This window comes from Tursiops truncatus, chromosome 20 (assembly GCF_011762595.2).
Source record: "Tursiops truncatus isolate mTurTru1 chromosome 20, mTurTru1.mat.Y, whole genome shotgun sequence".
Taxonomy (NCBI): Eukaryota; Metazoa; Chordata; class Mammalia; order Artiodactyla; family Delphinidae; genus Tursiops; species Tursiops truncatus.
In genome coordinates this window covers 13854581-13879319 of record NC_047053.1, presented here as the reverse complement: position 1 = coordinate 13879319, position 24739 = coordinate 13854581, and the positions used below count along the sequence as shown (strand labels likewise).

General features: G+C 45.4%; 1 protein-coding gene and 1 long non-coding RNA gene across 4 annotated transcripts in view; both read left to right on the top strand.

The window, feature by feature from the left end:
• NXN (nucleoredoxin) overlaps positions 1–24739 on the top strand; it is a 140790-nt gene that overhangs the window by 14191 nt on the left and 101860 nt on the right. The gene's annotated exons all lie outside the window — the stretch shown is intronic.
• On the top strand, positions 131–23902 carry LOC141277371 (uncharacterized). Its single transcript, XR_012328683.1, has 2 exons — positions 131–15967; positions 17021–23902. It is a non-coding gene; the product is annotated as an uncharacterized lncRNA (long non-coding RNA).

Sequence of the window (24739 nt, the reverse complement as noted above, 5' to 3'; positions counted from 1 at the left end):
TATACATACATTTAGACTCCACATTTATATGTGGAATCTAAAAAAATACAACGAACTAGTAAATATAACAAAAGAAGCAGACTCACAGATACAGAGAACAAACTAGTGGTTACCAGTGGAGAAAGGGGAGGGGGGAGGGGCAATTTAGGGGTAGGGGATTAAGAGGTACAAACTATTAGGTATAAAATAAGCTACAAGGGTATATTGCACAACATGGGGAATATAGCCAATATTTTATAGTAACTATAAATGGAGTATAACCTTTAAAAATTGTGAATCACTGTTATATACCTATAACTTATATAATATTATACAGCAACTATACTTCAATAAAAGAAAAAAGGTATTTTGTATGTGTATAAACATGTATGTGTGTGTGTGGCCCTGACAGACATACTTTTTTTTTTTTTTTCACCAAGCCTTTTGCATATCTTGCTCATTGGCTCCTGGACAGGTGCTAGTTTTTCTGTCTCAGGTGGGCAAAGACTAGAAATGTAGTTTCATAGCCCTGTGTTAACTTGGTGTCATGTCTCCCTTGGTAATGAGCCCAACAAAGATGGAGACAAGAAACAGGATCCCCCCAAACTACTGCTGTCTCCAGAAGAAAAGTGACTTAGCCTGACACACTCAGAGTATGGTGGGCTAAGGAGACCTTGAGAGCATTTTCTCTGTCCTCTGAGAGGGGCCTCCTCTAGGACTAACATAAAGCAACAAGAAGACAGCGTCTGTGAAATTACCACTTCTGTGCCCTGCCGTTTGGATAAATTAAGAGGTTATTCTCTGAGGCTGTCAGTCTCCCCTTCTAAGAGTATTCAGATTTATATGGGGACAAAAGGCTTCCCCAGGCCAGCCATTTGTATTATGCTGTGCCTTTTGTAGTGACTAGTATTAGGCAACTTGTATTTAGTGTAAGTTTTTGTTTACTGAAACATGCTGCACTTTCAGAAAATCCATCACTTCCAGAATCCAAAGTTATAAAATAGAAAAAGTAAGGGGCTGTGACTACTATTTTCATTATGGAAGGATCTCCATTTTATTAGGCTGGATTGTTTTAGGTTGCGAGCTCCTAAGAGGTGTTTGAAATGTGATTTCTCCCACTTAGAAAAACTCGTCTACAGCATCATAGGAATGCATCTGTTGCTTTGAGAAAAACATACAAATATTACACCAGAAGTCTGTGATTACCCAGATCACGCACACACTTTCCCTTTCCCCTGAATATTCCTTATTCTTTTCTGTATGAGGCAGCTGAGAATACTTATTACTCATCCGATGGTAGATTCATGTAGGCAAGTTGCTTATGGAAAACCAAAGGGTTGCTATGGGAATTAAATAGATCTATTAAATAGATAATAGAACTTATGAAAAGAAAACTTTACAAAGATCTGGTGAACCTTTAAAGGGGGCTTGATTTAAGAATGGAAAGGGAATTAGTGTCAATTTAGAATATTTTCTGAACAGTTCATCATAAATGCAGACTGAATGTGTCAACAAAACCAATGATCTTGCCTCATCTTACTTACCTTCATGAAGGTATTCTTTAAAGCTGTATATAATAGTAAGACTTTGGAAATGTCCTAAATGTTCATCACAGGGTGGTTAAGTAAATTACAGCGCTCAGAATCTTGTTGAACATGATTTAATGCCTTTGCTGGCATGCAGAGCTATACTTCAGATATTGTATGCAAAAAAGCAAGATCCCGGATTACACAGACACCATGACTGCAGCACTGTTTAAACAGTTATATAAGAAGAAGGATCGAAATCAGAGCCCATCAGAGTATACCCCAAGTTGCTTATTGTTATGTTGGGATGGTGGCGCCTATGGGTGGTGGGTCACTGATTTCCAAGTGATGTAATCACTTCTGTAATGAAAACTTAAGTATATGTGAAGAAAATAATGGAACTCTTGCCTGAAAGAGTGTGCATCCAGTTTTTGAATGCTTCGTTTTTTGTTTTGTTTTGTTTTGTGGTATGCGGGCCTCTCACTGTTGTGGCCTCTCCCGTTGCGGAGCACAGGCTCCGGACGCCCAGGCTCAGCGGCCATGGCTCACGGGCCCAGCCGCTCCACGGCATGTGGGATCTTCCCAGACTGGGGCACGAACCCGTGTCCCCTGCATTGGCAGGCGGACTCTCAACCACTGCGCCCCCAGGGAAACCCGAATGCTTCGTTTTAGTGCAAGGTTTTTCTTCCCCTCCTTTGGATCTAGTTAGCAGTTAGAGGCATCTTTAGAAGGATGGGTAACTTGCTCATCGTTTTGCTAGATAAGCATCGTTTGCTTATCTAGCAAATAAACGTGGGGTGGCGGGGGAAGAATCACCTTGCAGCCACCTACTTCAAGAAAGCTTTCTGGAAAGAATAACTTGAAAGTGACCTTTTCAAATGAGGGGGAGGATAGTCCAGTGGATTAAGAAAGAAAGATATTCTGGATATAAATAACCACGTGGGAATGAAGGGGGAAAGCTGAGAAGGAGAAAGTTCATTTGATCCAGCTCGGAAGTGAGTATGGGATGGAGAGAGATGATGCATGTTGGAAAACTGATGAGTGACAGAGGCTTCCCGTGCTCAGTGGGGAACAGTTTAACCTTTTCTAAGGAAAACAAAAGTTCCATAGGCAGATGGTCAGGAAAATACACCGTAGGTGATGCTGATTTGGAGTTGCAATTTTGTGTGTGAAGACTCTGAGAAACCGCCTGAAGTGGCCTGTTTGCAAGGTGATGGTGGCCTCTCTCAGGGGCTTGGGCTTGGGATGAGAAAGAAGGTCTGGATTCCAGACGTGCCATATAGTAAGAAACAGATGCTTTTTGCACCAAAGAGGCCAACGTCGAACTAAAGAACCTCATCCTGGGCCAGGTTGCAGAAATGCATTTTGTATACGCTTCCTTAGATCATAAAGAAGAAACTCTGGGTTAAGGGCTTCTGTTTGTTAAATAACTGGAAGGAAAGTCCTCTGGTGATTTTCCACTCCTGTACAGTGTTGAGACAGGGAGCGATGACAGGGACTAAGACGTTCTCAAACTGGATTTCCCTCTTCATATATGCTTATATTACAAAAATCAGGTTTGCACTTTTCATTGCTTTGTATTGGCACTGCACAGTCTCGGTCAGTCACATGTTTTTTTTTTTTTTTAATTTTAATTTTAATTTTTTTTGGCCACACCACGTGGCTTGTAGGATCTTAGTTCCCCGACTAGGGATTGAACCCGGGCCCACGGCAGAGAAAGCACTGAGTTTTAACCACTGCGCCACCAGGGAAGTCCAGAAATTCACCAATTTTGATAACTTTTTATAAAAATGAACACTGATATAACAGCTGTCACATACAATCTAACAAAATTGTTTCGCATGAAGTTAAAGACAACTAAGTGCTACTAGAGCCATCTTACGGAAAAAACTGAATGAACCTTTTGGCCCGCGCAGTAAAATGCCCTCAGCCTAGCGCGAGGCACACGGTCATCGGTCAGGAGGGGGTGACTGTTCTGTTCTGGCAGACCAGAACATTTCTGAGGGCAGTTTCTTGTGCTCTTCATCACTGTGTCGTTCATACTTAGTACATTTGATAGATCTGATTAATACATATTTGGCACAAACATTTATTGAAAGAAAGAATGAATGAATGAACGGTTGGCAGAATTCCAGTAGAAAGAGGAATGAAATTCGAGCATAAAGGTGAGTCTCAAAGTTAAACAAAGGCATACATTCTTTCATATATTTGTACTGCAATCGCAATGAAACAAAAGCTCTTGTTACATAACATTGGCCGACGTGATCATTGAATGTGAAACAGGAAATGATGTTGGGGATTGGGTAGCAACCCCCTTCCTTTACAGATGAGGAAACTGAGGCCCAGAAAGGAGGCAGCCACGTGGCTGACCAGCCTCTTAGGCTCCAGCCTCTAAGGTCCTCATTGCTGGTCGGTGGTGTTCCTTGGCATTCTTCCTGGTGGCCCTAAAAAAAAAGGCCAACCCGTGCCTGTATGCCGTTGCCAAACTTTGCTCAGAGAACAGAGAGATAAGCATCCTGAAAAGAGGGAAATGCCACAGTCCTATTTTTCCTGAGTAATTTTGTGTATCTTGGCCTCTAGGACACGGGATGATTTTCCGGGTCCCAAGAGCTTGTTTCTGAGAGCAGAGCTGTTTTCCTGTGGGAGGGCTGGGGTCAGGCCCGGGGTGCCGGCCAGACCTCCTTTGTGGAAAGCCTCAAGTGGCTGAAAAAACAAGCATGTTACCCCACTGAACAACAGCACTTAACGAGGGGATTACCAGGGCTGAAATGTAAAATGTAAAGAAAGGATTTAAAAAGAGCCAGGTGCTTCAAGTCCTGTGTCTGGGCTGATGAGCCTCAAAAGTGTTAAAGAGAAATTCCATTCGGATGACTTGGCCGCCACAGTATTTGTTCCTGCTGGGCCAGTAGGGAAGGGAGGGGAGGCAGTTCCCTGGGGCCTGTCCGGGCAGTTAGGGCCCTTCCCGTGTTGAGGGATAGCCGGGATCTGAACCCTTGGCACCCGGCCTGGGGACCGGGTCACGGGAATTCATACTGTGCTCCCAGGAGGTCATTCCAACCTGAGCAGGAAGATGGAAGCCACAGTGGAGACAGGCACAGCCCTGGACACATACTTGGCTTCGGCCTTGAGTGATTGGAAGGGAGGCTGCTGGGTCAGACCAGCTATTTGACTATTTTCCTAGAGGGAGAATTGAGATGTTCAGAAAATTAGGAGTGGGAATTGTTTCTCAAGTCAGTTCTTTTTTTAAATTAATCAATCAATTAATTAATTAATTATTTTTGGTTGCATTGGGTCTTTGTTGCTGTGCGCGGGCTTTCTCTAGTTGTGGTGTGCGGGCTTCTCATTGCAGTGGCTTCTCTTGTTGCGGAGCATGGGCTCTAGGCGTGCGGGCTTCAGTAGTTGCAGCATGCGGGCTCTGTAGTTGTGGCTCGCGGACTGTAGAGCGCAGGCTCAGTAGTTGTGGCACACGGGCTTAGTTGCTCCGCGGCATGTGAGATCTTCCCTGACTAGGGCTCGAACCCGTGTCCCCTGCATTGGCAGGTGGGTTCTTAACCACTGTGCCACCAGGGAAGCCCAAGTCAATTCTTACTGATGCTTCATCTTGGTGTGCTTTAAAATACTGTCGGAGGGACTTCCCTGGCAGTCCAGTGGTTAAAGACTCTGAGCTTCCAATGAAGGGGGTGTGGGTTCGATCTCTGGTTGGAGAACTAAGATCCTGCATGCTGCGTGGCATGGCCAAAAAGAAAAAAAAATGTTAAAATACTGTTGGAAACCCAGGACAGGTCCCCCTGAAGCTGTGGTTTGCAGTGTGCTGTGTACAGGGAGGAGATGAGGCATTGGGGCTGTGGTGAACCTGTGCACGTGGTCACGCCCTCCACGGTGACTGTGTGCAGAGCTGGTTTTATGTGTGTCTCTGTTTGAAGACATCTTATTCAATATATGTTGTTGGTTCAGTGATGCTGAATTTACCGCCCTATGGCTCTTGTCTGAATGAAGCTTATCTAACACACATTTTCCCCTTAAGACACACCATAGCCTTCTTGTGCTTGGGAGCATTAGACAGCACTTTAGCACGATGCTTGGGGGCCATTTCAAACAGTGAAATCGCCAAAAGAAGCACAAAAATGCAAAAAATGTAGCACTAAACAGACTGCGAAAAGGACACTTGTTTATAGTATGAGTTGAATCAAGAAGCAGAGCATGGCCTTCCTTGACCTCAGCTGGGAACTCATGTGGTGGGTGACTGATTTTTCACCACCCTGTGCACGTCTGAGAATGACCACGAAGGTGTCACCAGACTGATTTGGGGGTTACAAAGAGATTTTAGCAAATGGGCAAATTCACAAATACGGAATTCGTGAATCATGAGGATTGAATGTACCCATTTTTCCCAAATATTATGCTAAATGTGCAGAATGGCTTCTACTTAATACTGCTTGGCTTCAGGGTTCACTCCTCCAGCAAGTTACTTTATCCCCCCCACCTTTTAAATTTTGTGTTATTTTAAAAAATTAGAAAATACAAACTTGCAAAAGGAAAGATACTTAAGATCATCTAAATTCCACCAACCAGAGATCACCATTGTTTACACTTCAGTGCATGTCTTTCCAGCATTTTTTTCTTTGCAACTATTTACCCATCATCGGTACTCTCGCTCATTGAACATCTTATGGAAAAATCCAAACGAATGTTGTGGCCAACCCAATATATATATATTTATGTGTGTGTGTGTGTGTGTATGTATATATATACACACACACACACACACACATAAATGTGTATGTTTAAAACAAAGTTAGTATCAAACAGTGCTTATTGTTATATAATCTGCATTTTACAGTTCCTCGTTGCTGGAGTCTAAAATGAGAGGCAGGGACTTCCCTGGTGGCACAGTGGTTAAGACTATGTGCTCCCAATGCAGGGGGGCCGGGTTCGATCCCTGGTCAGGGAACTAGATTCCACATGCATGCTGCACTAAGGAGCCATTGAGCTGCAACTAAGGAGCCCGTCTGCCACAACTAAGACACGATACAACCAAATAAATAAATAAATATTTTAAAAAAGGTCTAAAATGAGAGGCAGAGTGGAGGGTGAGGGACAAAGCTAGATGGGTAAGTGGGGCAGAAAATGAAGGGTCGTCAGGGTGTGGACTGTGTTCTGATGGGGACCACTGCTGGGTTCTAAGCAGGGACATTTCATAATCAGATTAGATATATAACCACGGTAGCTGTGTAGACAGTAGACTTGAGGGACAGAAATGAGACCCATGCTGTCCGGTATGGTAGCTACTAGCCATGTGTGGCTGTTAGCACTTTGAATGTGGGTGGGCTAGTTGAGATGGGCTGTGTTAAATATACACTGGATATAAAAAATGTGGTACCAGAAAAGAAGAATGTAAAATATCTCAATAATTTTTTATGCCAATGACATGTTGAAATGATCATCTTTTGGATATATTGGCTTAAATAAATTATACAATTAAAACTAATTTCAGGGACTTCCCTGGTGGCACAGTGGTTGAGAGTCCACCTGCCGATGCAGGGGACACGGGTTCGTGCCCTGGTCCAGGAAGATCCCACATGCTGCGGAGCGGCTGGGCCCATGAGCCATGGCCGCTGAGCCTGCGCGTCCGGAGCCTGTGCTCCGCAACGGGAGAGGCCACAACAGTGAGAGGTCCACGTACCGCAAAAGAAAAAAAAGAATCCGCCTGCCAATGCGGGGGACATGGGTTCGAGCCCTGTTCCTGTAAGATCCCACATGCCGCAGAGCAACTGAGCCCGTGCGCCACAACTACTGAGCCTGCTCTCTAGAGCCTGCGAGCCACACCTACTGAGGCTGCATGCCACAAATACTGAAGCCTGCGCGCCTAGAGCCCATGCTCTGCAACAAGAGGAGCCACCGCAATGAGAAGCCCACACACCACAATGAAGAGTAGCCCCCACTCGCTACAACTAGGGAGAGCCCACATGCAGTAATGAAGACCCAACGCAGCCAAAAATAAAATAAATTAATTAGTTAAAAAAAGAAAGAACAAACTAATTTCACTTGGTTCTTTTTTTTGGCCACGCCACACAGCTTGCGGGATCTTAGTTCCCCAACCAGGGCGTGAACCCAGGCCCTCGGCAGTGAAAGCGCTGAGTCCTAACCACTGGACTGCCAGGCAATTCCCTAATTTCACTTTTTTTTCCTACTTTTTAATGTGGCTACTAAAATTTTTTAAATTGTGTTTATTTGTATTGGACAGCACTGGACTGGAGGGGGAAAGATGATGAGGGCCTAGCCCTGGGGTCATGGTGACGGAGATGGGAAGGAGGGAGTGGGTTTGAGAAGCGTTAGGAAATATAATCGATGGTTGTGTCTTGCCTTTGGAGGATGCTATGGACTGAGTATTTATGTCTCTCCCGATTTCGTGTGTTGAAGCCCTAACCCCCAAAGGGATGGTATTTGGAGGTGGGACCTTTGAGAGGTAATTAGGTTTAGATGGAGTCATGAGGATGGAGCCCCCATCATGGAATTAGTGCCCTGATAAGAGGGGGGGTTCAGAGCTCGCTCCCTAACCCCCCAATGTGAGGACACAGCAAGAAGGCATCTGTCTGCAAACCAGAAAGAGAGCCCTCATCAGACACTGAATCTGCCAGCCCCTTAATTTTGGACTTCTAGCCTCCCAAACTGTGAGAAATGAATGTCTGTTATCTAAGCTGTCCAGTCTCTGGGTTTTGTTACAGCAGCCTGAGCTAAGACAGGGGGTGAGACAGGAAGGAGTTAATGTCACCAGCTGAGGTAGGGAAAGTGGAGGCTGGGCGAGTAAAAGCAGTCGAGATGTTCAACTGTCTGACTGCTTGATTCCAGCTCTGTGGAGAGGTAGGTCTCTGCCTGGGAAAGATCTGTGAGTCAGCAACACATAGAGAGCTGTGAGAAGAATTGAGGGTCCCAGAGAGCGTGTGGGGAGAGAAGGAGGTGGCCTGAGAGGAGGTGCTGGGGAGACACAGCTGAGACCTGGGGACAGGACAACAAAGGAACACATAGAGGGACACAAATCGGGGGGGCGGTCACAGAGGCCGAAGGAAGGTGTATCAGAGAGAGCGTGAGCAACGGTGGGAACATGAAATGTCAGAAAAGTTTGAAAAGCACCGCTTCAATTTATCAATCTAGGAAGGGTACCATAAGTCTTCATTAAGCCGTTTCTATTGTTTATTATTGTTAGTGACAATACTTCACATTTGACAGCATTTACTTTGTGCCAGGCACAGCACACAGCACTGCAGGCTTCATACCACAGCCCTGTGGGGCACCTAAGTTATTCTCTCCATTTTACAGATGGAGATACTGAGGCACAGAGGCATATATGGTCAACGGTGCCCGCAGGGCTCCAGCCTTGATCTGACTCTTCCCCCACGATGTCACCTAAACAGTTTTGCAACTCCCAGACTTGCCCTGCCCAAGAAGTGGGTAACTGTGCCTTCTGCCTCAGTCATGAGTGTCTTAGGCCACACATAAGCTTTCCCCTTCCTTTGGTGCTGGCCTTGTGGGGACGATGGCTGTGGTCGGCTAGTGGGGGAGAATTCTGCATTCCAGTGTGCTGAGGTCAGCGCATGTGGGCTCCCAGTGGCACTGATTTCCAGGGCTCGGGCTTTGCTCCCGGGACAGCCTGGGCCCTTCTGTCCACGCTCTCTGAGCGAACGATCCTCCACTTAACGGGTGCCCCGTTGCTTTCCTGCTTCCCATCATTTCTGTGCTATGGCTGTTCCACTAAAGAATCCACTGAAGAATCCACGGGACCCCAGGCCCTGGGCAGAGTCCATCCCTCTGGGCCAGGATTTGCTTCATGGTGAGGAATGCTGCCCCCACCCCCAGCCCTGCCCAGACTCATGCCTGAGGTTTTACTACTTTCGTTCACTTCCATACATGGAAGCAGGGTTGCCAGCCTCTGCTGGGAGCACGCCCGTAGCAGGAGGTTTGCTTCTTCACAGCTGACAGCCCCCTGGCTCACATGTAAAAAATGTATTTATTGAAAAAGACCCTGCATTTAACCATACGTGTCTGCCAAAAGAGAACTTGGGCATCTCCACAGAGAGAATAAGCAGTAGAAATTGCAGTCTAGTTCCTGAGTGCTGTGCTTACAACACTTATCTCCAACCCTGTGATGGTTAGAACATTCTAAGGATGGGAGTGATAAGCTTTTAAATCTTCAAATAGGTAAAGAAGCTTTTGGAGGTGGGGGAGAAGAGATCCATTTTATAAACATAGATATGCGTGTATTTGTTAACATATGAGCGTACATACACTTTTCTCACCGATTTGAGGAAAAAGAAAGAAAATCTGAGGGGACCAAACCAAAACGGAGTAGTGCTGTGATGAAACGAAGTGGCAAAAACAACCTAAACCTGAGCTGTCGATCCTAACAGGGGTAGACCTTGACGTGGCCCAGCAGCTAACTGATGTCTATCAATTTTCAAGAACTTTGGTTCTTAAAGGAAGTGCTATTTATATGCACGATGCTAGGGTCCTGCATGGTTTGCTTTTGTTTTGTAAATGATCAAAGACTGGACCATGTAAAAGTTAGACTTCTAGAAAGTAATAGTTGACAACAGTGGATCCTAAAGTAGTTTGGGGAAATAATGAATGTGCATTTCTTACGGAGCTGTCTTTACTGGTTTGTCGTGTTATTTGCTGGTCCTCTGGTGGCCAGATTTACCGTTATCATCTGGTTCTTTGCCCTGTTACCATTTGGGGTACAGTTCTTTGGGTATATTTTGCTGGACTTCCTTTGTAGTCTGCCTCCCCTTTTCTGAGATTTGTTATAGTGGAATCTGAATTATTTGAAAGCTGTAATTCAAGATTGTAAAATTCTGGGAGCACGTGACAGACTCTGCTTTTGTTTTGGGGGACTAGACGAGGGAGTGAAAACACTGATCCTGGCCTGACGGCTTGCTCACCCCACCCTCCGGCCAAACACTAGATGCTGTTCCGGCCTTAGATAAGATCTTAAAAATAAAAAAAACCTTCCAGTTCTTTCTTATGATTTATTTTGAGCTTAAAATAGCAAACCTTGAGCTTCTTGATCTCTGTCCTCACTCCCTTCCCCCACCGGATCCCTTTCTTTAATTGTATAAAAAGATTTCGAAATTCTTCCTTGATTCTCTCCTGCCTTGAGGGGAAGGGGTGAATCGGCACCCGCTTTATTGCTACAGTCCGTGATGTTTATCTGAATTCCTTCTCTTGCTCTTTTTCGAGTTGAAAGATTCCCTGCTGTGACTGATGGATGTGTATTCAGAGGGCATTGAATTTGTAAGGTGGATGGGACTGCCTTCTGAGTTAAAGGGCTTCTTTAGCAACGTTTCCCACCCCCCCTTCTGTTAAAAAAAATGATTTCTCAAGCATCATGCTGTCATCAACCCACTAATTGTTTTGCCTCCAGGCAGGACCAGTACTTGGGGCAAATTACTTCTGGCTGTAGAGTTGTTTGGCCTCATCATTACCCTCCCAGAAGCTGCTGACCAAATGGCTGTTATCACAGGGTGTCGGACCTACAAACAGAGCGGAAGGATGGATAATGTCTGCCTGCACCAGCCCCAGCTGCTTCTCCCAGGCTGGAGCTCAGGATGAGTCTCGAGCCTCCCGGGGCATAGAGGGACCTCACTTTGCTGCTCTTTCCACAAGGGAGGTGGGGCTATAGCAAAGGGGGCCAATGGAGGGAAGAGGAGGCTCCGTCTCTGCTCTTCCTGTTCTGATGTGTGGATTCCACATTATTGTAGGGAATACAGGTCTCAATCTCAATGTGCAGCGGGGAGAGACAGGGAATGGTGTTGGGATCCCAGTTCTGTTAGGTTTCCCTCAAGTGCTTGTTCCAAGTGAAACATCGGGTGGTGATTTTCAACCCTGGCTGATTATTCAGAGTCACCTGGGGAGCTTTTAAAAGTACAGATTTCCGGGAATTCCCCGGCAGTCCAGTGGTTAAGACTCCACGCTTTCATTGCCGAGGGCGAGGGCTCGATCCCTGGTTGGGGAACTAAGATCCCACAAACCGCATGGTGAGGCCAAAAAAAATACAGATTCCCAGGGCTTGTTCACTGTTATGTCCCCCAGCGTAGAGCACATGCCTGGTACATAGGATGTGCACTATGTAAAATGAGTTAAACGCATGGGAAACCCATTCTGTCTGCCCATGATGCCTAGGAAAGTGAGTAGGTACCGTCTCTCAGCCCGTCATCCATACACACAGAGTCAAGAGTCAGCTGGAAGCTGTGTCCTTCCTTCCTATATCAAGTCCCCAGCAGTCATGCAGCTCTGGTCCATCTCAGATAATGTCCCGATGATTATTAGGGTTAATGTGCTTTTAGGTTAGTACTCTACTCAGGTATCTAGTGCTTCATGATCTGGGATGAGACACATAAAGAGGGAATAAACAATCATAACAAGAATAAAAATTACAGATTTCATTTACATATTGCGTGTGCCGACTTTGCCAGGCCCCATCTAAATGCTTTGTATTATTATTTAAGACAAGGCTGTTTTTTTTAATTTTTATTTATTTTAATTTTTTTTTTTTTTGGCCACACCGTGCCACATGTGAGATCTTAGTTCCACGACCAGGGATCAAACCCTCACCTCCTGCCTTGGAAGCGCAGAGTCTTAACCACTGGACTGCAGGGAAGTCCCTAAATGCTTTGTATTATTTATTTAATCCTCACACGACCCTTTGAGTGAGGCACTATTGGACTGAGTAGTTTTCATAATGGTGGAGCCAGTATCTGAACTCTGCCTCTACCACCTGCCCCTGGAGATGTGCTGAACTGCCTAATAACAGGCCCAGGCTGTCACTTAAGGAGGTGTCTTCCAGGTGTCAAGCATGGAGTTGGAAAGGACTTCCCATGTGCTGCCTTATTTAATTTTCACAAGAACTCTGTGAGGTAGGCATCATTACTCCCATTGTATAGATGAGGAAACTGAGGCCCAGAGAGATACGAGATGTGCCCACCGAGTTAGTAAGTGGCAGAATCACCTGGTCAGTTGGCTTTCCCTCCAAAGCCTATTCTTTTTCTCTGTGCCCTACCGTGTCTTATGGGGAACATGGTGTACAGCACATTTGGGAAGCAAATATGGCCTCTGCCTTTTGACAGGAATTTCTCAGCCAAGGTGTTGCTGGAGATAAGGCAGGCTAAGGTCTTGAGCACCCCAAACACAGAGAATTGGAAAAGAGAGAATTCAGGAGTGATTGCAAACCTTCATTTCTCAGAAATGGCCTTCTGAGGTTCACACACACACACACACACACACACACACAGAGACACACACACACACACACACACACACACACACACACACACACACACACACACACACACACACGAGTCTCTCCTACCCCAGGGAAGAATGTCTGTGGCAGCAAAGAAAGAGCCCTTTGAGTAGCCAACAGGGTGAGAACAGCCAAGGTCCCAGGACCCCAGGGACATTTCCAGCCTGTGATTTGCTGACCTAACCCAAAGGACCTCCTGATTGGTTGGTCATTTCTGAAAGATTAGCATTTCTGTGCAAGGGCAGAATTGACACATTCTAGAGAGAGAAGGTAAAAAATAATCCAAGAGATAAGCAGATAGCACATGGGAGAGGGCTGCCCCAGACATCCTGAAAGTGGGAAGTGGTGTTGGGTCACTTGTGTGCCCCGTGGCCCCCGTGATCTGCTTTTAGGTACTTTCACTGGACCACTCTACTCGTTATCTTGGGAGAAACATCCAAACCCTTAGTAGCCACTGGCTTTTCAGTATCTAACTTCAAACTCTGTGATCTTAGTAGCCACTGACTTTTCAGGGTCTGTCTTCTAACTCTCTAATCTGGGAAATGCTCGTCTATTCCCCGAGGTTTCTTGAAGACCCACTTGGCATTCTAGGACATGCCATTGGGCAGCAAACTCAGATACTAAGTGCCACCTGATTGCATGAAGCACGTGGGGAATTTCCACATAGACTTTCTGTGTGCAGGAAACATAGGAATAATTTTCTTCTCTACAAAGAAATATGCTTCTTGCCTGTTTTTCTGGAAACGTAGATCCTTTTTAGTGTATCTTCTATTTTCTAACCTTTGATAGAGACTTAGGAGGGAAAAGTAATTTCCTTTTGTTCTCAGCTCCATCCTGAGTAAACTGGTAAGTGTGAGTCAGGAGGTGATAGGGAGAGTGGCAAGCCTGGGGCCAGTGGGGGAGAGCATCCTCATCTCAAAGGAGCAGGCTTGCTGGAACGCAGACCTGGATGGTCACATCTAGCAAAATGTTTACAAACTGTGGACTCTTCTGATTTCTAAGTATTGTTAACTAATTAAAATTTAAAACACCGTGTGTGTGTCAAACAACACATCTAAAGGCTCGGTTTGGCCCTTGGTGGCCTCTTGGTGATCTTGGCTTTAGGGGCTACCACTGGGGCAGCAACTCCCAACACTGTACTCTGTATGCACGTGGCAATCTGTGGGGCACCTGCGGGGAGTTTTGCACGGGGAGGCCCCAGGAGCACTCAGGAGTATGGATGTGTGGTTTCCAGGGAGTTTATAGCCTTCTTACAGTGAAAAAGCCCTACTTGGGTCAGAGAAGCAGTAAACAAGAGAAGACGGCGTTCAGCCGTATGGAACAGTATAGGAGTCAGAAGGCAAGCCCGGGACCCCTTGGAGTGGTCAGAGAAGCTCCCCCAAGAAGGGCAGGACTTGCCTTGGCCTGGAAGGGCAGGGAGAAGGAGTATTTAGGGAGATTTCCCAGTGTGGCTCAAAAGTGGTCGTAACACATACTCTCCACATAGCACTTGACTTTTAAAAAAATTTTATTGAAGCACAGTTGATTTACAATGTTGTGTTAATTTCTTCTGTATAGCAGAGTGATTTTCAGTTATGTACACACATATATATATTCTTTTCCATTATGGTTTATCACAGGATATTGAGTATAGTTCCCTGTGCTATACAGTAGGACCTTGTCGTTTATCCATTCTATACATAATAGTTTGCATCTTCTAGTCCCAAACTTCCAATCCATCCCTCTCCGTCAACACCCTGACCTTCGCAACCACAAGTCTGTTCTCTATGTCTGTGCATCTGTTTCTGTTTCGTAGGTATGTTCATTTGTGTGGTTTTTTTTTTTTTTTTGCGGTACGTGGGCCTCTCACTGCTGTGGCCTCTCCTGTTGCGGAGCACAGGCTCTGGACACTCAGGCTCAGTGGCCATGGCTCACGGTCCCAGCTGCTCCGCGGCACGTGGGATCTTCCCAGACCGGGGCATGAACCCGTGTCCCTTGCATCGGCAAGCGGACTCTCAACCCCGACGCCACCAGGGAAGCCCTATTGAGGGGTTTTGAGGAGAGGCATAAGATGATTGTGGTGTGTGAGCAGAATTATTACGGTACAGTTTTGTTGGAGGAACTAGAGGGGAAACACTGGCCTGGGAGGCTAACGAGAGGACACAGGCCACTGTGGTGACAGAGAGCGTGGCTTGTCACAAGGACAGGCCCAAAGCCTGGAGAAAACGGTTTTCAGCTACTTTTGGCAATTCCACGAGTACTTTAGAGACAAATGCTGTTACAAGATAGTATGTTGTTGATTACCGAGGCAACCATTCCTAGAGCTTTCTGGTGAGCCCTGGGGGCATCTGCCTCCATTTTAGAAAAATCCATTTCTATTTTGCACCCAATTTTCTCTTCTTACTGTGTTTCACAGTTGGTAGGAGGTTTGTTATTAGGTTTTTAAAGTTTCCCCTGTGCGGCCCTCGTCTGGAAGAAAACACTGACCCCGCTGGCCACAATTTAAAACGTTTTGACCTCTGCCCAAGCATTTCTGGATTTTTCTATTTGTTTAGTTTCTAAGAGGGAGGAGTACAAACTCGCTGGGAAGCCCAAAACAAAGGGTGATGTTTTCGAGGTGGGAACAAGGGAGAGGGTTTCCTTCTGTCTCTACATCTCTCACCACCTTCACCCCAACAACTGGCAGACTCGCAGAGCGACTTTTTAGATAAAAGAAGAAAGCACGGGTCTCTTTTAGCAACTTGAAACAAATAAATACGCAAAGAACCACCAAACTTGGCCGTTTGCCATCTGTTCAACTGGAAAAGCCCTCCCACAGCTCACAGCGTAACTGCTGGCTGAAGCGAGTTGAACAGGTTAGAGAAGGCACCTCACCTCACAGGAGCACCAAGCATGGCCTTTGCAGCTGACGGGAAAATCGCTCCTTTATTTATTTATTTACTTATTTACTTACTTACTTACGCTTGAACCCAGGCCCTTGGCAGTGAAAGCACCGAGTCCTAACCTCTGGACCACCAGGGAATTCCCAGAAAAATCACTTCTTCAGGAGGCAGTCCTTTTATAGGGAGGGTCGGTATAAACATTAAACCTCAAAGTCAGAAGTATATTTGATCTCCTTGGAGTTTGGGTCTAATATGGGCAAGATTGGAACAAGAGTCACCTAGATTCCAAGCAAGTTATGTAGCAGGTAATTTTTTTTAACATTTTATTTCATTATATCTTTTATTTATTACTTATTTATTTAATTTTGGCTGCGTTGGGTCTTTGTTGCGGTGCGCGGGCTTCTCATTGCGGTAGCTTCTCTTGTTGCGGAGCGCGGGCTCTACGCACGCGGGCTTCAGTAGTTGTGGCTCGCGGGCTCTAGAGGGCAGGCTCAGCAGTTGTGGCGCACGGGCTTAGTTGCTCCGCGGCATGTGGGATCTTCCCAGACCAGGGCTCGAACCTGTGTCCCCTGCATTGGCAGGCAGATTCTTAACCACTGAGTCACCAGGGAAGTCCAGCAGGTAATTTTTTTAGTGGAAGAGTTGTTGAGCTAAATGACTTTTTAAAAAGAGGTTCTATTTCCTGTTGTGGTAGAAGGTGCGCAACAATTTACCATTTTAGATACTTTTAAGTGTGTCGTGCAGTGGCATTAGGTCCTTTCACATTGCTGTGCAACCATCACCACCGTCCATCTCCAGAACTTTCTCATCTTCCCCAACTGAAACTCTGTACCTAAAACTCTGTACCTGTTAAACAATAACTCCTCATGCCCTCTCCTTCCAGCCCCTAAGAATCAGCATTCTACTTCCTGTCTCTGAATTTGACTACCTTCTGTCTCTTAGCCTCATCTAAGTGGAGTATTTGTCCTTTTGTGGTATTTGTCCTTTTGTGTCTGGCTAATTTCACTTAGCGTTGTCAGTCAGTTCATCCGTCGTGTAGCCTGTGTCAGGATTTCCTTTGTTTTTAAGTCTGACTAATATTCTGTTGTCTTTTTGAATATACCACATTTCGCTTATCCATTCATCTGTCAGGAGTCATTGAACTAAATTTTAAGGTCTTTTCCAGTGTTCTGATTTTATGAATGTCTGATTTTCCTTTTGTAACCTCATTTTTTTTTCTGTTCATAAGACAGGACTGGCAATTATGGAGTCTTTGGGAGAGGATTAATTTCAAATTTGTTAGTAATGTTCTTTTAAAGAAAGATATGTGGGGACTTCCATGGCGGTGCAGTGGATAACATTCTGTGCTCCCAATGCAGGGGGCCCGGGTTCGATCCCTGGTCAGGGAACTAGATCCCACGTGCATACCGCAACTAAGAGTTCACATGCCACAACTAAGGAGCCCACATGCCGCAACTAAGGAGCCCTGGAGCTGCAACTAAGGAGCCCGCCTGCCACAACGAAGACCCGGCACAACCAAATAAATAAATAAAATAATATTTTAAAAAATAAAGAAAAATATATGATTTAATGACAAGGTGTTACTTACGTTCAACAACTGAAGGCTGGGAGAAGTGATGTGGTCAAAGTGTGTAAGTTGTAGAGAGTAGACCTACCTGAGGGTGAGAGCATGGGATCTGGCCAGGGAATCCCTGCCTTTCCATTGTGATCTCAGAACCCTTCGGGCAGTAGATCTCCTTGGAGCTTCCATTTCCCTGTCTGTGACTTTTCTCTGGAGGTCCGTGCACTGGAACAACTAATATGGAGCGTTGCTCACAGGGTAACCTCGTGCAGGACAAGTACCTCCGCTGAGAGATTTAAAATTCACAAACATTTGAGTTGAGAGAGAATTATGACGCCTGGGAAGGAGCTAACCCTAATATTTACCTTTAGCAATTGACAGCTTATTTAAAAACAGTGAAGTATGTTGGCACAGGGAAGGGAGGATGGAGTCTAGTGCCTGCCTACCCCATAGTAAATTCAAGGAGGCAAACACATGTAGTGAATTTATGGCTGCCCAGTGGAATCCTGTTTTTAAGTGTTCTGGAAAGCTCACTGGGTTTTTGTTGTAAAATAAGGCAGGTGGTGAGGTGCCAATCCTGAGTACTCGTGGGGAGACTTGTCCAGGCGATAGCTTCATGAGGGAAGCTGCCTTTGACTTCAGAGGAATTGATTTTTGGTAGCCGTATTGTTGCATTTTAAAGTTGCTCAAGGCTTTTTTTTCTTCTTTTAACCAAAACATCTATTGGGATTTTTTTCTCTTTGAGAAGTAATACAGGATCATTGGAGAAAATTGGAAAATACAGAAAAGTGTATAGAGGGAAAAATCACCTATAGGCCTCCTACCGGAAGTAACTGATGTTCCTGTGTCACAGGTTAGCCTTATCTTTCTCTATGTGTGCATATTTCCATCTAAGAATAAATTCTTTTTTTTTTTAAATTTATTTGTTGATTGATTTATTTTTGGTCGTGTTGGGTCTTCATTGCTACGCGTGGGCGAGCAGGGGCTACTCTTCGTTGCGATGCATAGGCTTCTCATTGCGGTGGCTTCTCTTGTTGCCAAGCATGGGCTCTAGGCACATGGGCTTCAGTAGTTGTGGCACATGGGCTCAGTAGTTGTGGGTCGTGGGCTCTAGAGCGCAGGCTCAGTAGTTGTGGCTCGTGGGCTTAGTTGCTCTGCGGCATGTGGGATCTTCCTGGACCAGGGATCGAACCCGTGTCCCTTGCATTGGCAGGCGGAATCTTAACCACTGCACCACCAGGGAAGTCCAGAATAAATTCTTCTAAAAGGGGATCTCTGACAGCTACATGATATTCCACTATATAAATGAACCATTTATAATTTATAAATAACAATTTATAATTTAACATTTAACAATGTCCAGTTATGGCAAACTTAGGCCAGTTCCAAATTTTGCTGTAATCATCAGTGCTGTTATAAACTTGCTTTTTTTTTTTTTTCTATTTTTTAAAAATATTTATTTGGCTGTGCTGGTCTTAGCTGCGGCCTGCAGTCTCTTAGTTGTGGCATGCGAGATCTAGTTCCCTGACCAGGGATCGAACTAGGCCCCCTGCATTGGGAGCGCAGAGTCTTAACTGCTGGACCACCAGGGAAGTCCCTAAACTTGCTTTTATATACATCTTTGTGCATGTCTTTGGTCGTTTGCGTAGGATAAATAAGAAGAATAACCTAAGGGTCAAAGATTCTGTTATATTTTAGTGATTATTTCCGTTTCATTTGTTCTAGCCTCAATTTCGTCTTTTTTTTCATTAATTTAATTTCTTTTCCTGTTCTCTTTCCCTGCTTTTTTTTTTTATTATTATTCTTAATTCTGTAGGATTGGTTCTGTTGGGTTTTTAAAGTTGTCTTTAAATGGAAATTTTTTTTTTTTTTTTTTGCAGTACGCGGGCTTCTCACTGTTGTGGCCTCTCCCGTTGCGGAGCACAGGCTCCGGACGCGCAGGCTCAGCAGCCATGGCTCACGGGACCAGCCGCTCCGCGGCATGTGGGATCTTCCTGGACCAGGGCACGAACCCGTGTCCCCTGCATTGGCAGGCGGACTCTCAACCACTGCGCCACCAGGGAAGCCCATTTTAAATGGAAATTTTAAAAATGCAATTGCATTTTTGGTTTCCTTACAGTATTTTCTCATTTTATTCAGCTTTAAAAAAAAAAAAAACATTTTGGTCTGAAAACAAGCATACATTTTCCACATTTTTCTTCTGTTTCCACTGGTCTACTCTATGTATCTTCAGTGCAACATTTTACATACTGCTGTTGTGTTACAGAATATTTCTGGAAGCTTCGCAGTTTGTATTGTTTGTTTGCCTGTTCTGGAATGAAGAAAGTTTTGTCGGGTACTGTATTTCCCCACAGACAGGGCATGTCATTTCAACTTGGCTCCCCTCTGACTGCCTTGTTGCCGACAGAACCTCTTTTCGGATCTTGAGTTTGTTAGTATAAATTTATCTCGCTATTTCGGCTCTCCAGTCCCCCAGTGGGTGTGGTGAAGATGTGGCACCCATGGGCAGTGCTAGTAGGGAACCTCTCTTTTCTCTTTCTTCTGTGTTTGTTGGAGCTGCTGAGATGGGGTCAACTTTATGCTCGGGGCTTTTTTCTTTTTTTTTCCCCATAGCTGTAAGTTCTGACTGTGGCCAGCCCACCGGTTAGTCACATCCGGGTAAGCTCTTGCTGTCCTGATGTAGATACCACACCTCTGCCCTTGGACTCCTATCTCGTGCTTTTCAGATACTGCTTTCTAGAGCCTTGAAACAGTCCAAGTGACTGTTTCAAGAGCTGTATCCTAGCTCCCAGGCCACTCTGATCCCCCAGTGCTGGCCCCTGTATTCAGCTGGGTTTCACCAGGGTCTCTTTCACTTAATCTCTATATCCTGCTGCTGATGCTTAGAAGGGCAATTGCAAGTCTAGCCTTGGTTGCCTTTTCAAATCTGGTCCCAGCTACACTGTTTCTATGTAGCAGTGATTCCTTTTCCTCCCTCCCTCCCTCCCTCCCTGTCCTTATACCAAGCATAAATCTTCCAGGTTATTATTTAGGGAAGCGAGACTAACCCCTCAGCCGGCATGGATCCCTCTGTTTTTTTCCGCTGGGTACAGCATTTTCCTTCCCTTGCCGGCCTGCTGCTGAGTGCTGCTCTGGGTTATATGACTTCAAAGCCATCCCCCCAGAGGTAGCTGTCCTTAAACTAAAACTCAAACGAAAGACATTTCTGAGCTCTTTAAAAAATAATAATAATAATAATAAAACACCCTGTGAATTCTCTGCTTTTCATGTGGTTCCTAGCCTCCTTCTGACAGCATGACCTGTTCTGGGCTGCCAGCTCTAATTCCTTTGATGTCTGTCTCCAGGATACCTCCCTGGAATCTGCGCAGAGAAGAGTGAAATTGTCTAGTCCGAGTGTGTTGAGTGGGGAGGTAGGGAGAAGCCCCAGCAACTTCGTGTACGTGTTCGGAAGGAAATGAGGTTTAGCTGGCAATAACCCTGGAAGAACATATGTCCTTCTCGATTATGGAGAATATTCAGTTTTTCTTTCCTTTTCACCACCCCAGCCCCAAGTTTTCCCTTCAACCACTACTTCGGTATTCATGGTGCAGTAATTATCCATCGCCTGGTGGTTTTCTTGAGGTATTTGTTGTTTCCCGAATTCTCTAAAGCAGCCGCCTCTCTCCTCTGGCCAAGGCTTGGGATCTTCTTTTTAGACATGCCTCTCCCTTTTTTTTTTTTTTTCTTAAAAAACAAAAGCACAACCAGAAATTATTTCTTATTACAGAGAATTTAAAATTATACAGAATTAGAATAATCTCATGAAGCCCATATACCCATCATCCAGCAGCAGCAATAATCAATTCATAGCTAATCTTGTTTCATCTCTACCCTTTCTCACCCTATTATTTTGAGGAAAAAATCTCAGGCATTTTATCATTTCAGCCATAAATATTGAAATGTGACCGCTAGAAGGTAAGGGTTTGAAAAATAACCAATACTATGACTGTACCGTCCAAATTAATAATTCCTAAATAACATCAAGTGTCTAATCAGGGTTCAAATATTTCATATATCAAAATATCATATATTGATATATGTCAGCTTTTAAAATTACCTGTGTATCTTGATTCAGTCTCAAGTTTTCTTTCACTTAAGTGTTTACCCAGCCAAAGCCTAAGGTGCTCCAGTTAAACTCCCTCCCACCCCAAGCTAGAAAGGGAAATTCAGTGAAAGGCACTTAACCAGAAGGGGGGTGCCCCGTGCTTCAGACCTTCCTAGCCAGACAGGCCCTGTGACTGGAGCCCTGGGCTCTTTCTCCCCTTTGGTCTTGGAGCCCCTGGAGGGTATAGACAGTTTCCTCATAAACTTTGAGTCTCTGGGGTCACTTCAGATTTTAGTACCAAACTATAGTATTTTAAAATGTTATTCCTTTTTGTTATTTAACAGACTTGCATAGCACTCACTGTACCTAACGCTATTCTAAGCGCTTATGCATATTAGCTCTCTAATTCTCATAATAACCCTAAAGATTAGCTTATACGGGCCAGAGGGAAAGGGTGATTATCTGTTTCTTTTATGTCAGTAGGTGATACACATGTCCTGCATTTTCTGGGACGCTCTCAGTTTTATATCATTTTAACTTTTTCAGAAAAAGGTGAGTTTATATGTGTAAGTGTGAACTGTAATGCCGTTATAAAATATTCCATATGTACCTGCATGTTAGGAAGAAACTCTATTATCATAAGGCCACACATTCTGAAAATTGGTTCAGCTGACAGCTCTGACACCTGACCGACATTGCCTACGCCTCTTAAGTCATATGTCAGCAGCATCCTTCTTTCCTCACTGGTTGCACGTGAGGCCAGGATTTGGCATCCCAGAAAGGAGGCAAAGCCAACATACCTTGTTGTTCTCTCCCTGCTTCTCTCCAGCTTAGCGCTTTCCATCCAGGTCTGTTCTTTTCCACAGCAGCGTCCAGTCTTCAGGTCACCTTGGGGGACTGGAAGGCACAGAAGGAAAGACTCATTGGCTGAGCGTGTTCATTCACAGAAAGGGCTTTCCTGGGGGCGACTGCTGGCCGTGGCCTCGCACGGTGCACAGTAGCCAGCAGAGTGTGAGGGCTGCACCTGCCCCACCGCCACTCTGAGCACGCGCCGCTGCCGTGCTTAAAGGGCGTCTCTCCCACTCTAATGGGAGGAAAAAGGTAAAACAGAACCGGAAGGCTTTGTCACGAGAACATTTTGGGGCTAATGAGAGAAGAGTGCTTTAGCCATGCTCTCTGTGTTGAAGCCTGATTATGTGAGCGCGCCCATCTTTGGGAGGACAACTGATGTAAGGGCGAGGGGGTCTGAGGACAGCGTAACCTCATGGCAGCAGGGATGCAGGTTTTATTGGGGGATGTTTGAAGGATGCTAAGCAGACCCTCATGTGGTTGGAGTGGTAGGAAAGGTGTGTTCTCTGAAGGACCACAACCGTCAACACCCACATTAATAGCCTTCTCTCCCAGGGCTCTATCTGTCAGAGTCAGCACCTTCTGTTATTCCTGGTCATGTTCTGCACAGCTCAGGGCCTTATACACAGTAGGTGCCCGGTATATACACATTGAACGTATGTGCATATAGCTTATTGATCAGAATGCTTGTTTACTGCAGCCCTCCATGGACCCCAAAGCTGGCGTCTGGTTCCTTTCACACGACCTTACCAGATCTTCTCCCAACATTGTCACCTAGGTTCCTCTTTATTCTGCCTTGACGAGAAGGTTCAAGGGCTTTCGGAGCTTTCCCCCAGCCACACCCTGACCCCGCTCGTTTTCATAGCTCTCAGTTCCCAAGAATTGCCCTTTCCCAAATCTCATTGCCTGCTCGGCTACCCACAAAATTGCCTCTGGTTTCTCCTTGTTTTGCTAGCACCCTCATCCAGTGGTAGCCCCCCACTTCTCAATGTTGTTAAGCCGAGGGGGTTTTTGGCTGTCAGATAGACCACATAATATAGGAGAGGTGGTGACTTCTTGCCAGAGATGAAACTTAGCAACTGGGGTGGAGACCTGCGGTTCCTTTAAAGAGCACAGCAAAATGATGCTGTCGTGAGTGGCGGCAAATGAATACTCTGCCCAGCTAGGAAGTTAGCTTGGAAATGGGTTAGGACAGTGTTCTTCCTTGGGTTGGAATTTGGCCAGACTTGGGATTTTATTGAACATCAGTTATCAATGCAAGAACTTTTTCAGAAGTGATCTGCTGGTTTTCTTCTTATTGTACTGCCTGAGTTTCCTGTAGTCAGCATTTATTACTTTTATAATCATAAAGTTAAAAATAAAATGCCACTTAGATGGAAGCGAGAACATCACGTCATTTAAGTCACATAACATGGCACGTACCCACGTCTTCCCCCATCTCTTTATTTTTCAATTAATACAGGGTTAGGGCTGTTTGTGCTCGAGGCTCGAGGACCTTGGCTGCTTGCACTGGTATCCGTGAATTTAGTCCAAATTGATAGTGTTCTGGTATTCCTGAAGACTTTTATTTATTTACTTTATAACAAGCAGCTTAAATGAAGGCATATTTCTCAAACTGACCACGTATTGTTCAGGATAAACAGCTTTATAGTAAGTGCATAATAGGGATATGGATTTACTGTAGGGGTCTTGAGTAGTTTTTACAGGCATTGTTTTAAGTCAGGGGGAGGCAAAGATGAAAGGACATTTCAAGATAAGCCCTGTGAGTAATTTCGTGTTGCAGTGAGGGGTTGAGATGGAGGGGATTTGCTTTGGCATTCATGCCCAGTCCTGCTGCAGACAGTATCCCGGAACAGAAAGCTGCCTGGAACTCATCGGCAGGACAGGGGACCCCGTTTTGGCTCGGATTTGGGAATTAAGCATGTGGCGAGTCTAATATTAGAAAACCCGTTCTTACCCTTCCCCCATCCCTATCCGTCAAGCTCTTCTGTCCCTCTTTGTGTGCACCACGTCTCCACACCTCCTTTCTCTCGTGCTTTCTCTGTGAGCAGTCGTTTAATTTATTTTTTGGCTGCTTATCTTTTTTTTTTTTTTGCGGTACGCGGGCCTCTCACTGTCGTGGCCTCTCCCGTTGCGGAGCACAGGCTCCGGACGCGCATGGCTCACGGCACGCTCCGCAGCATGTGGGATCTTCCCGGACTGGGGCACGAACCCGTGTCCCCTGCATTGGCAGGCGGACTCTCAACCACTGCGCCACCAGGGAAGCCCTGGTTTTCTTTTTGTTAATCAGATTTTCTCCCTTGGCCAAGCTCTTCAACCAAAGGCCTTGCCTTGGTCTTGTGATGCACACTCGCCAGTTAGAATGGTTCTGTTTTGTTTTTTTGGGCCACGCTGTGCAGCTTGCGGTCTTAGTTCCCTGGTCTTAGTTCCCTGACCAGGGACTGAACTCGGGCCCCTCAGCAGTGAGAGCGCAGAGTCCTAACCACTGCACCACCAGGGAATTCCTCGTTCTGTGTTTTAGATGCAGATGTTGGCTTCACCAGTAGTAACCTCAATCTGGAGGACAAAATCGTAACAGGAAAA